Below are 13,961 nucleotides of genomic sequence, written 5' to 3' on the forward strand. Positions count from 1 at the left end.
TTATTTTTCTTTAATTTTATATAATTTAGCAGTTAAATATTAATCACATATGTTTGAAAACTTTTTCTATCAATTATTTAATAAATTCCATTTAGATGATATTAAATAAAATTTCAAAATACATTTAATTAAATAATAAATTATATCTAATTAATTACTATTATTTTTGTTGTATTTTATTTTTTTTCCATTATCTCCCACAATTAGTGCTAAACTGTATTAAAATGTTAAGTAATGTATTAAGTTTCTTCCATTGACTTGATGATAAAAAAAAGCTGTAAGTTATTATAATTAAAAACTATAAAGATTAATTTTTCAAAATTTATATCGAAATAAATATTATTAAATCATTATTAATATTATTAGTATTAGTATTATTAATAAAATTAATTCATTTTAGTAGATATTAGATATGTATTGATTAAAATCCACTGTTTATGCAGCCCACTGAAATTCTTAACATAACACCTTCAGTTTTACTTTCCAAATCACTCTCTTTTTCTCTCTCTCAATCTCACCATCATCTCTTATCCATTCATTCCCCTGTTCCTTTATATCAAACATGCAATATTGTTTCATCATTCAATTTCAAATGTGTCATTCTTCCCACTCTCTCTTCTTCTCCCTAATTCTCTTCTTCATTCAACTTGTTAAACCTTCCTAAAATATCACCCATTTCCCTTAATTCTATCTCACAAAGAAGTCACTCAGTACACTTTCCATTCTCTCTCTGTTTTTCTCTGTTTTCTGTTCCATGCTTTTCTTCTTCATGGTGCCCTTTTCTGCAAACTCTCTCACTCTTTTCTCGTACCCATTTTCCATAAATGTATATCATTCCCGATTATATCAATAGTTCTGCATTCAATCTAAATGGAGATTGGGAGGAATTTGTCTAAGAGATAGGAGACAACGACTGAGGAAGATGATGTCCATCGGACAGAGATTGTTTCCGACAGAATCAAGTGTTTGCTCCGACTAGCCCTGGGATTGTCCCTCCTCCTCATCACATTGAAATGCTTCTCTCTGTTTTAGGTATGTGCAGTGTTCCCACTACATTGCGATTTCATTTTAGTAATTGGCATGATGACTAAACATACATATGGTATAAACGTGTATTCATATTTTATTATATTAAAATATATAATTCTATTATTTGTATGAATAATTAATTAAAAATAATATAATTTAATATATAATTTATTAAAAAATTATTTAATTATTTTAGAAAAAATATTAATTAATTTATTTTATTAAATAAGTAAATAAATTTTAATTTATTAGAAGATAAAATTGTTCAATTAATGATGATGACACGTTTTAGTTACTACATATTGAATTTTTATATAATAATATAGACAACTATTAAAATTAAAATATTATTAAATTATAAAAATTTCATAAAAATAAATATAAATTATTTTTATAATTTTTTTTAGGTGATTTTTTTTATGTGTAGTTTTAATTTAAAAAATGGTTATTTAAAAGGTGAAATGATAAAAAGGATAATTCTCTTTAATGATATAGATATTGTTGTTATTATTATTTTATTTTTTGTTAATAATAATAATAATAATAATAATAATAATATTATTATTATTATTATTATTATTATTATTATTATTATTATTATTATTATTATTATTATTATGAACAGAATCAGTAATAACATTGTTAGTAAAAATGTTATTATTATTAATGATAATCCTAAGAATATTAATTATAATAATAGTCCTAATAATAATTATAATAAAAATCATGATAATTATAATAATTATTATAATAAAAATAGTAAATGATCATTAAATTTGTTTGGTATAGTGGTGAGAGTATTTATGTTTATTTATGAAATTTTCTTTAAATATAAGCCTTTTTATTTTATGTATAATAATCACTTTTTCATTAAATAAATTTTACATTATTTTATTATACATATTAATTGTTTTTTTTAGTTTTATAATATTTAGAAGTTAAATATCAATCACATTTTGAATACTTTATTATTAATTGTATAATAAATTCCATTTAATGTTATTAAATAAAATTTCAAAATACATTTAATTAATAATAAATTATATCTAATAAATAATTATTATTTTTTATAGTAAAAATCTTGATAATTAATTAAATATTAATTTAAAAACTATTCATCAATAAAAACTAATTTAGCTAATAATTTTTCTTATTTCTAAATTTATATTTAATTTATTAAATATAAAAAATAATTGTTTTTTAATTTTTAATTTTTTTTTAATTTTTTTTTCTAGAGGATAAGTACAAATATGAAGATAAAGAAGGATGTTTGAAAAAAAGTTACATGTGAAAAATACAAATAATGAATTTCAAAATTTAAAATTCAAAATTATTTTCAACGGTTTCAATAACCGTAAATATCAAAATAACTAAATTAAATTAAGAAAATAAAATATTAATAAAAACAAAATAGAAATAAATTTATATATATATATATCAATAGTTATAATAGGAAATTACTTTTATATAGATAATATTCTTAATAATATTATAATGTTACTTGTGATTTTAGATATGTAGATAAGTTATACTAAAATTATTTTTATTAATAATACTAATAAAATTAATAATGATCATATTGATAATATTTATTTTGATATAAATTTTGTAAAAAGTTGATCTTCATAGTTTTTAATTATAATAACTTACAGCTTTTTTTTATCATCAAGTGAATGGAAGAAACTTAATACATTACTTAACATTTTAATACACTTTAGCACTAATTGAGGGAGACAATGGAAGAAAATAAAACAAAAATAATAGTAATTAATTAGATCTAATTTATTATTTAATTAAATGTATTTTGAAATTTTATTTAATAACATCTAAATGGAATTTATTAAATAATTAATAAAAAAGTTATAAACTTATGTCATTAATATTTAACTGCTAAATATTATAAAATTAAGGAAAAATTATTAATATTTATAACAAAATAATATAAAATATTTAATGAAAAAGTGGTTATTATATATATATATAAAAAAAAGGAACACTCTAATGCCTATATTTAATAAAATGATAGGTAAACATACAACTTTTAACCAAATAAACTTTAACTACTCCATTAAATAAATTTAATGATCACAGAAATATTTTTATTGTAAAATTATTATAATTATTATTATCATTATTATTGATATTATTATTGTTAACAATTTTATTATTATTAATATTCATAATAATAATAAATTCGCTTATTACTGCAATCAAAATTACCATTATATTCTACAATACAAACACGTATAAAAAAATATATAAGTAGAAATTCTTTAAAGTATCAAAAGATATTATTCAACTACTCACACCCGTCTTTAATCACAATTATTGATAGAAGGTGTTTATTTATAATTATTTGTTTTTTAAATAATATTTGTAAAATCAAAGCGTAGAAAAAATGAACAATAATACATAATGTATATTAATAATCTTATAATATATACGATTATTACATATCATATATTCTATTATAATATAATAGATATTTTCTCGATTTATATGAAAGTTCTTACTTAAATAGTTTTTTCAATCGAACTCTTGTAAAAAAAAATTCACACTTTTTTTTATGGTCAACTGTGAGAATATATATATATATAATTTTTCAAATTAATCAATAGGTTCTTCTATATTATTAAATCACATTCAGGTTCAAGTTTCAAAATCTATTTCACATAGAGTCACATCATACGAGTTTTCTAACATTCCTCCACTTGACTGAAGTGCTTATTTTGCCTCATTTCTTTGTGTGTTTAGTCTGTTTTCCTTTTAATACCATCCACATATACATTCAGACCAGTAAAATCTAAATTCGGAAGTATTTTATTCTTTACTGATCTTTTCATCCTTTCTTTAGAACGGTTTCCCAAACGCTTATTTCACAATTAATGAGAACATTCATTCACTAAACTACTTTTAGTGTCAACATTATGATGCAAGGTCACAAAAATTTCAACATATCAACCAAGACTAAATACAAAAGTATTAAAATACAAGTTTTATTAAATTATACAAAATTTCATAAAAATAAATATAAATAATTTTTATAATTTTATTTTAGGTGATTTTTATTTATTTTGCTGATTTTTTTTTATTATGTGTAGTTTTAATTTAAAAAATGGTTATTTAAAAGGTGAAATAATAAAAAGGATAATTCTCTTTAATGATATAGATATTGTTGTTATTATTATTATTTTTAATAATAATAAGAATATTATTATTATTATTATGATCATTGTTAATAATAATTTTATTGCTATTAATAATATTATTATTATTAATAATGATAATCCTAATAATATTAATTATAATAGTAGTCCTAATAGTAATTATAATAAAAATTATGATAATTATAATAATTATTATAATAAAAATAGTAAATGATCATTTAAATTTGTTTGTTATAGTGGTGAGAGGATTTATGTTTATTTATGAAATTTTCTTTAAAAATTAGCCATTTTATTTTATAATAGCGGGAACACAGTTGTAGGGAACGCGTGTGCATCCGCATTTTTTAGTTTTTATTTTTACTATTTTATATATATATATATAAATTGTGTATTGGTATGTATAAGAGATATGTTATTGGGTTTTGAGATATTTGAGGAATGAGAGAGATAAAATAAGAGAGAAAAACTTAAAAAATTGTTATACATTCAAAACTGTTTCTAATAATTGTTTTAAAGAGGAGAAAGAATCTCTCCACTCTCAGCTAAGTGACCAGAAATAAAATAAAATTAACTTACAAATCTCTCCACTATCTTGCTAGTTAACTGAGAATAAATAAATAAAATTTTAAAATTAAAAAACTATTTATTTAATAAAGAAGAATATCAGTTTAAAACATAAAAATAACCAATATCTTCACTCCTGTAAGTTAAGTGAGAACAAATAAAATAAAATTAAAAACTTCTTTATTAACTTCTAAAATTACAAAATATCCAAATAACCAATATAAATTAATAAAAAAAAATATTAAACAAGATAAAATAGAAAAACAATTTACCGCAGTTAAAGTGAAGAATCCCCTTTATATATAGGTATAGAGATAATAATCACTTTTTCATTAAATAGATTTTACATTATTTTATTATAAATATTAATTATTTTTCTTTAGTTTTATAATATTTGGAAATTAAATATTAATCACAATAATTTATTATTAATTGTATAATAAATTCTATTTAGTGTTATTAAATAAAATTTCAAAATACATTTAATTGAATAATAAATTATATCTAATAAATAATAATTATTTTTTATAGTGAAAATCTTGATATTTAATTAAATATTACTTTAAAAACTATTCATAAATAAAACTAATTTAGATAATAATTATTTTTTTAATTTTTAAAATAATATTTAATTTATAAAATATTAAAAAATTATATAAATATATTTTTTTAATGATCTTTTTCTAGTGGATAAGTACAAAACTAGAAGACAGTTTTGTGCTAAAACATTTGGTGATTGCTTTTGAAACTATATATACTAGGAACACATGTGTTGTTGCGTCTGAGTATTCATATGTTTTATTTTTTATTATTATTATTATATGTATAAAACTAAAAAAAAAAGAATATAGTAATAAAATGAAAAGAAAGAAGAATAAGATTAGAAACTCCAATAACAAACGACTCAATTCCTCATATAGCACTATTTATATTTTTATTTCTCCATCTAACATCCTTTTATTTTTATTTTCCTATCCAACACCCTTTTGTTTTTATTTCCCTATCTAGCACCCTTTTGTTTTTATTTTCTTATCTATCACCATTTCAAAAGTAAATGAATAAATAAATTATTAAATTAAAAAAAATTGATAATTTTAATTTTGAATGTATTAAAAAAATAAATATTTTTAATGTTTAAAATAGTTAGAAATATAATTAATGAATAAAGAAATAAGTTTTTACAAAATAAAAAAAAGAGTAATAAATTAAAATTATTTAGTTTAAATTTTTTCTTTTAAGAATGAAGAAAATAAAAAGTTAAATCCTACAACAACATAAAAGTTGAATCTACAAAAATTAGTATTTAGTTTTATTATTATTGATGATGTAATCATGTTAATTACAAGTAAAAAATACAAAATATAATTATTAAAAAACTAAAGTCAATTAGTATTAATTAGTAGTGGATACAAATAATATTGGAGTGTCTATCCTAAATGCAAAATCCTAAAAAAAAACTAATGTAAATGTTACACTTAATGCTTAAAAATGAGAAAAAGAAAAATGTAAAAATAAATAAATATAGAAAATTAAAACAACAACAATAAAAATAAAAACAAAAAAATAGAAATAAATAAAGAATGGCAGAAAAAAAATAATAACTAAAAACATAAAAGATATAAAATAAAGGCAAAACAAAATAAGATAAAGATAAAAGATATATAAAAAAGATAAAAATAAGAGATATAAGGTGATACTAAATAATTATGTCCTAAACTTTATATATTCAACTTTTATAATTATGTCTTGTATTTTTTACTTGAAAATAACATAACTACATCATCAATAATAATAAAAATAAATATTAATTTATGTTCATAGATTCAACTTTTATGTTGTTGTAAGGTTTAATTTTTTATTTTCTTCATTCTTAACAAAAATTAAACTAAATATTTTTAATTTTAATTTTTTATTTTGTAAAAATTCATTTCTTTATTCATTAATAACTATTTTAAACATTAAAAATATTTTTTTTAATGCATTCAAAATTAAAATTATCAAAAAATTTTATTTTATTTTATTTGTACTTTTGAAATGTTGCAGGAAATTAAAACAAAAGGGTGCTAGATAGAGAAATAAAAACAAAAAGGTGCTAGATGGGAAAATAAAAGTGTAAATAGTGTTATATGAGGAATTGAGTCATAACAAACTCTAAGAAAATATTTATTTTCTGATCCCTTTCCTCTACTCCGCAAGAATGTCGTATTCAAAATACATTCATCCTCTATTCGGAATTCGGAAATGGAGATATATTTCAAAAAAATAAAACTGTTCTACGTTCGAAAATTCTGATAACTGTTTTAATATTTACAAAATTACAAAATAACTAAAATAAAATATTAGTATAAAGAGAAAATTAAAAAAAAATTATATATATCAAATCCAGTTATGGAGGAGAATCTCCTATATATAATATAATAATATAATAGTATAGATATTTGATTCATTAGTAGAGAAAGATTGATTAGCATAAAAAGAGTGTTAGAAGTTGCAATGTTTGTGTTAGTGAGAAGCATTCTCTTGTTCCATGCTTACGTTGGCATGGGCAAATACTCATGTGTTTATTAGGAATGGTCTGGAGGGAAAAGAAGATCTACACATTCACTGCAAATCCAAAGATGATGATCTTGGACCGCATGTTCTCCGTATTAATCAAACCTTCAAAATTACTTTTGAGCCTAACTATTTCTTTGGAACACTCTTCTTTTGTTCGTTTCAATGGGGAAATGATCATTTCTTGTACTATGATGTGTACAACCAAGGTAAGGATTACTACAAGTGTGAACATGAGTGTACATGGTATGTTCTTAAAAATGGACTATGTAGGTACGAATTTCAAGTTCGCAAATGTTATCCATGGAACCATTAATGTGTTTCAATTCAATTAAGTACTATTTCAGAAATAATATGTACTACTTAATATCTCAATATATATTATAAAAAATAAATATGTGTTTCATTTCAACTTTAAAATTTATCTCTATGAATTATTTTCTATCAAATTATATTATATATTTGTCTTACATTTAAACAATTCATTAATGTTTTTCTTCTTTTCTTACATTTATTTTTCGTATATTAAAATACAACAAAAATAAGGAGGACAAACTCAAAAATAATTCAAAATAAAAAAAATATAATTTACATTTTATTCTATTTTTTTATTAAGTGTCACAGAAATTGATTTATAAAAATAGAAGTAATAAATAATAAATAAGATTGATATTCTTTTATTAATAATAAATAAATTGAAATATTTAAAAGATATTGATATTAATGAATATGCCATTGATATTGAATTATTTACATGGTAATTAAAACACTAGTTGACCTGATCTTTTATTAATATGAAATGTAACTTATTTATTTAGTGATAGTTATAACTTAGAGGTCTTATATTAATTATTATTAATAACTATTAATTATCAATAAGAGAGATTTAAATAATAAAACTACCTTAGTTAATGATAAATGAATATATGTTATTGGTACTCTTAAAATAAAATGATATAAACTTAAAAAATTATATAATATTAATTAAGATTTAGATAATAACAGGAAACTAACATCAAGATTCTATTTGAATATTTTAATTTGAAGTAATTTAAATGTTGAAACAAAAATAATAATAATAAAAATTCTAAGAAATTAAAAGATTTGAGTAATGTAAGATTTCTATATTTTCTCACATCTAATAACTAAAATATGCAATATATTTATAACTCTTTCATACTATGTTTCAAAAAATATATCCCTCTTCAAAGATATTTTAAATATATACACAAAGGTTTAAAACAAAATATTCAAAATAAAATAAATATTTTCATCCTCCAGCTTCTCACCAAGGAGTTGTATCACATGTAACTTCATCTGCTCCCGTATAAATACACGATCATCACAAATCAAAGAAAACAACCACACAACAAAGCAAAAGGTAAGGTAGCTATTTTTAAAACTTCAAATATAAAATTTTAAATATCATCAATTCTCATGCATTTTCACATAATAAGTGTTTATAAAAAATTCACAATTCATTTTTCTCGTGTCAGACTTCTACGGACTCACAACACATAGACACTTGATTGTACTTTCGGAAGACTCATGTATTGAAATTAGCATCTAGAGACCTACACCTGTCATATTACTCGCTGTGAATTTCACACAACCATGCGCATACTCATCTCAATGTCTCATCATTTCATCATCTCATATGACAAGGTAAATCCATTTGATATGCTCTGGTAAGTTCTTTCAAACCTCAAACTCAACCAAATGGACCTTCTTCGACTCTCACCAACTGAATAACTTCATCTATGTGATCACACTTTCACACCATTCCATATCTCATGTAACACATCAATGCACTTCATATAAATAAGTTCCTTTAGTCATATTTATATATAAAAAAAAATCCACTTAAAAGCAATAACCAATAATACACCAGGCTTTCAAAAGAAAAAATACAAATTTTAAGGTTTTTTTTTTACATAGAGCCCATGCAGAGACAAACCTAACAAGTTCAAAATTTGATTCACAAAGAAAAACAAAAATGAACTTACTCTATTAAAGATTCTGATCGGGCAGTCTTGTAGTATTCACTATCAGGACTCTAATGGCGGACTACGAACGTCAAACTGATGAACAAGAAAGTCAGAATCTTAGAGAGAAGGCAGATGAAAGGAAAAAAGAGAGTTTTTAGAGAGATGGTGGTTGTTTTAAAATGAGAGCTGAATAATTGAATTTCTATTTATATAGTCTTTTGACTTTAATAATAAAATATTCTATTCACGTACCATTTGAATTGTACCATTTCTACTCTAAGACTATATATGGGTTAAAATTAACACTGATGGAGCTGCTAGGGATATCCTGGTATTGCTACTTGTGGAGGTATTTTCTATGGGAGTATGAGAGAGTTTATTAGTGTTTTCTCTGATTTTGTCTTTGTTTGTGATGCTTTTACTATTAGAGCTCTTAAGTTAGCTAATTTATGATTTATTCATAGAAAATCATTTCATTGATATATGGTCTATTCTAATAATTCTTTATGAATAGGTATAGTCTACATATGTATCGTTTTTATCATATGTGTTTTGGTCTAGTTTCCCATTTTTTTTTGTATTTTCTTTTTTCTTTTTTTAATAGTATTTTTTTATGTGATGACATTATTTTTTTACTTGAGGTGTCAACCTAACTAAGATGAAAAGTTGCATAATGATGTCTAACTTCAAATCTTTTATATATAAAAGAAAAACTTTATATATATGGTTTAGAACATTTAAAATGTTTCATTTTATTTTAATTTATTTGTTATTAAAATAAGAAAAACTAAGAAATCAAAAGAAATATTTGTTTCAGGGACATTAAACAAAAAATTTAATTTATTAGATTTAAAATTTGAAGTATTTTTTTTAATGTTGAAAACATATAGGAGTTATATATATATATACGATGATTATGAATTCATTTACTCTAAAAATTAACTAAAAAGACTTATTCTTAACATGATATAGATGCAACCAAATTATCACTCATGTAATGAAAACATATTGCTTGTAGAATGTGTTTTAATAGAATGAAATTTATAGTGAAATTCTCTCTCCTCCTCTTTATAATTTATATTAATAGAAAAAATTTAAGAAAATTGTCATATCTAACTACGAGTATTTTTTAATTTAGTGTTAACCATTTTATGGATAAAAAATCACAAATAAGTCAGTGGATATACTTTTTTTTTCAGATTTAAATCTGCAAAAGAAGTTATCTTGAATGTAATAGCACATTCTACTATCTACATGCCACTGTTACTATTTTACATGAAAGAGTAATAGAATGAACCAATCGCCTAATTATTCTAAAATATTAATATAAAATAAATAAATCTAGTTAAGATGTTTATTTAACTTGTTCTAAGAATAAACGGATATACTCTATATAATATAATATACTAATAATATTAATGGTATTATTAATTTTATTGATATCATTATTAATAATATTAATGATATTATTAATATTATTGATATCATTATTAATAATATTAATGATATTAGTATTAATAATATTATTAATATCTTTATTAATATTAGTATTAATAATATTATTAATAATATTATTAATATATTTATTAATATTATTATTAATAATAATCATAATAATAGATATAAAAATAATAAATATAATCATAATAGTAATCATAATACAATACGATAACAAAATATATGTGATTAAAGATTATTTGATAATTCAACGGACTTGAATTTGAATCCTTCTCACAAATATTTGTTACTAATTAAAAGTAGTCATAAATAATCTTAGAGCCAAATAACTAAGTAAAAAATAAATAAATGCAGTTTATTTTTTAATAAAAGTAAAAAAAAAATATTATTCATTAAATTAGTTTTAGATTTTAATTTTGTTAATAATGTTTTTATTTAAATCGATAGAGTCAAATCAATAAGAAACTGGTCACCATATAACATTATAAAAAAATAATTAAATAAAAGTTAATTTTAAAAATAAAAATTAATTAATTATATTAGAGACTACAAAAAATTAATATGTACAATCTGTTCAGTATAATTATGCAAACTAGTTAGATACTTTGGGAATTGATTTTATTGGATTTGATTTTTTATAAAGGTAGAATTTTCCCATTTAATTTTATTTAATCTTCATTGAAAAAAAAATTATTAATATTTAAATTAATTTGTATTATAAATTATTTTTAAATCAATATCCAATTTAATAAATATAATAATTAATTATTATTATTTCTCAAAAGTTACTATGCAATGACTTGTCTTGTTGTGGTATTAATATAAAAGTTATAAAGGAATTTACATATTTGAATATAGCGATTATAGAAATTTTTATTGAAAATCACAAATTATTTAAACTAATCAAAAAGTCAAGCAAAGACAATTAAAGAATTTATTAAAAAAATAAACAATCTTATCATCATGTGACAGAAAACATAAATTAAATTACAACGTAATTAAGAAGTTTTTATTATATCAATAAAAGCATTCTACTTAAATTATTTTAAAACTAATTAACCAAACACTAATTTGTTTTTGCTTAGTATATTTATAGAGCTCTGAGAAGTTTGGAAAAGAAAAGGGTGCAAAAATGTGTTCATTGGGTAGAAGAGTTGTGATACAATGGGTGTTTATGGCTGTTCTTTTGTCCTTAGCAGAAAACGGTATCTCTGTGGATCTGCAAGTTGAGGTGACAAATGCTTTGAGTGGAAATGTTGACCTAACAGTTTATTGCAACAACATTGAACCTACGAAGCACGTTCTCCGTTACGGTGATTCTTATCAATGGGATTATTCTGGTAATGTTTCAGCTACCGAAACACCATTCCTGTGTTACTTTCAATGGGGTGACCTTGAACCTCATTATTATGATTTGGTTGTTCCGTTATGGGATTTTGAGTGTAAAGTACACTGTCAGTATTTCATAAGAGAAGGTGGACCGTGTAAGTATTACTCTACCAATCTCATTTGCTTTCCATGGAATTAAAATCAAAATATAATTATATATATTATTAGTGTTACATTTATGATTTTTTTTACCAGAAATAGCAATTAAATAAATCAATGTAAACCATCCTTATAAAAAAACAATAATCAACATTTAGTTAAAACTACCAAACTAACCTGGTAGTCTAAGAAACGCATGAAGCGATCAAACTCATATAATCCAAAGATTGCAAACACCAACTGAAAAAAAAATGTAGTATAACGCGAATAGAAAACAATGAAAGATTTAAGATAATTATCAATTATTAATTTATATGGGTGCTTTTTGTAATATGTTATTGATAGGTAAGGATTTATACTATTAACTAATTTAAATTATTATATAAATATGATTTTTCAAGTAGTTACTATAAAAAAAAAAAATTGCGATTAACTATACAAGACAACGCACGCAATACCATATAAAAATGGATAACCGTTAATAAAAAAAATAGACTTTTTGTAATTTTTTATTCATTACAAAATATTCCGGTAACATGGAGATAAAATTATGTGCAATTCTTTTATAATTGTATATGCTTTTAATGAGTATATGGCTACTTATTTTCTTTTCTTTTCTAAATAACTGTTATTTATTTTTATGTAATTTCAACTTTTATATTACAAATAAATTTATCTAAAAATATGTTAAAGATTATTAAATAAAATTTAAACAAACATACTCTGGATTTCCGTAACTTGTAACACATTTCTCCTTAATATCAAATACAGTATCTATATAAGAAGTCAACATGCAGTGGTCAATAACTTTTTCAAAGAATAAATTTTGGGTTATTATTAAAAATATTATAATTATTTAAATCTTTATTAAACATTAAAATTGTGTTAAATATTATTGATTGTAATGAATGCAATCTTAATGATTAAAAAAATTTAACTGCAAATACATCATGTTGAAATGAATATCATTTAATTAATTATTAACTTTGGACTTTTTTTTGGTTCTTTTTAAGGTAGTGCATTTATTTTTACGAATTTTTCTAAATGGGCAAATTTTCTTTCCAAAAAAATGGATAAATCATTAATGTGAAGTATGCTCTCTAAATACTAAGATTGCCAATCATCAATTTCTCCATCTCTCTCCCAACTTCTCTTCTCTCCTTTCTCTTCTCATTTTCTCTCTCATACCTCATATATTCCAAAATCTAATCACGTCTTGTTGTAGCTGTGGAATCAAGGTACATTTCTACCCCATCATATTCTCCAACAGAGTAAGTTCATTTTTACTTTAAAGATCCCTTATTCTCTATTTTTCTCTACGATTTAGTCATCAATCTTAGTAGGGCCAGTTTAGAAAAGTGTTTCTCTCAACTTGATTAAGCTCATACTAAAATTTGGTAATGTTTGGATAACTTGCTCTAGGTTCCTAAATTTTGAAGTTGTTGTTTGAGGTAGAATTTCCATCAGAATAAGGAATTTCAGGTAAGGGAAACTAACTTTGATTTTTAATAGTACCCTATGCTAGAAGATCTGGATGTAGAGAGGACGTGGTCCCAATATTCAATTTTCTCTTGCAAAAATGTTATTTGATTAAATTGTTTGATTTTATGTTGTGTGAACATGTATAAATATTAGATTTTGATATTTTTCAAAGTTAAATTTTGTTTTTGATGTTGAAAATGTTATTGAATGTTATGAATTTTAAAATATTATG

The sequence above is a fragment of the Phaseolus vulgaris genome, chromosome 8, assembly GCF_051622355.1.
Source record: "Phaseolus vulgaris cultivar YP4 chromosome 8, ASM5162235v1, whole genome shotgun sequence".
In the NCBI taxonomy this organism is placed as follows: domain Eukaryota; kingdom Viridiplantae; phylum Streptophyta; class Magnoliopsida; order Fabales; family Fabaceae; genus Phaseolus; species Phaseolus vulgaris.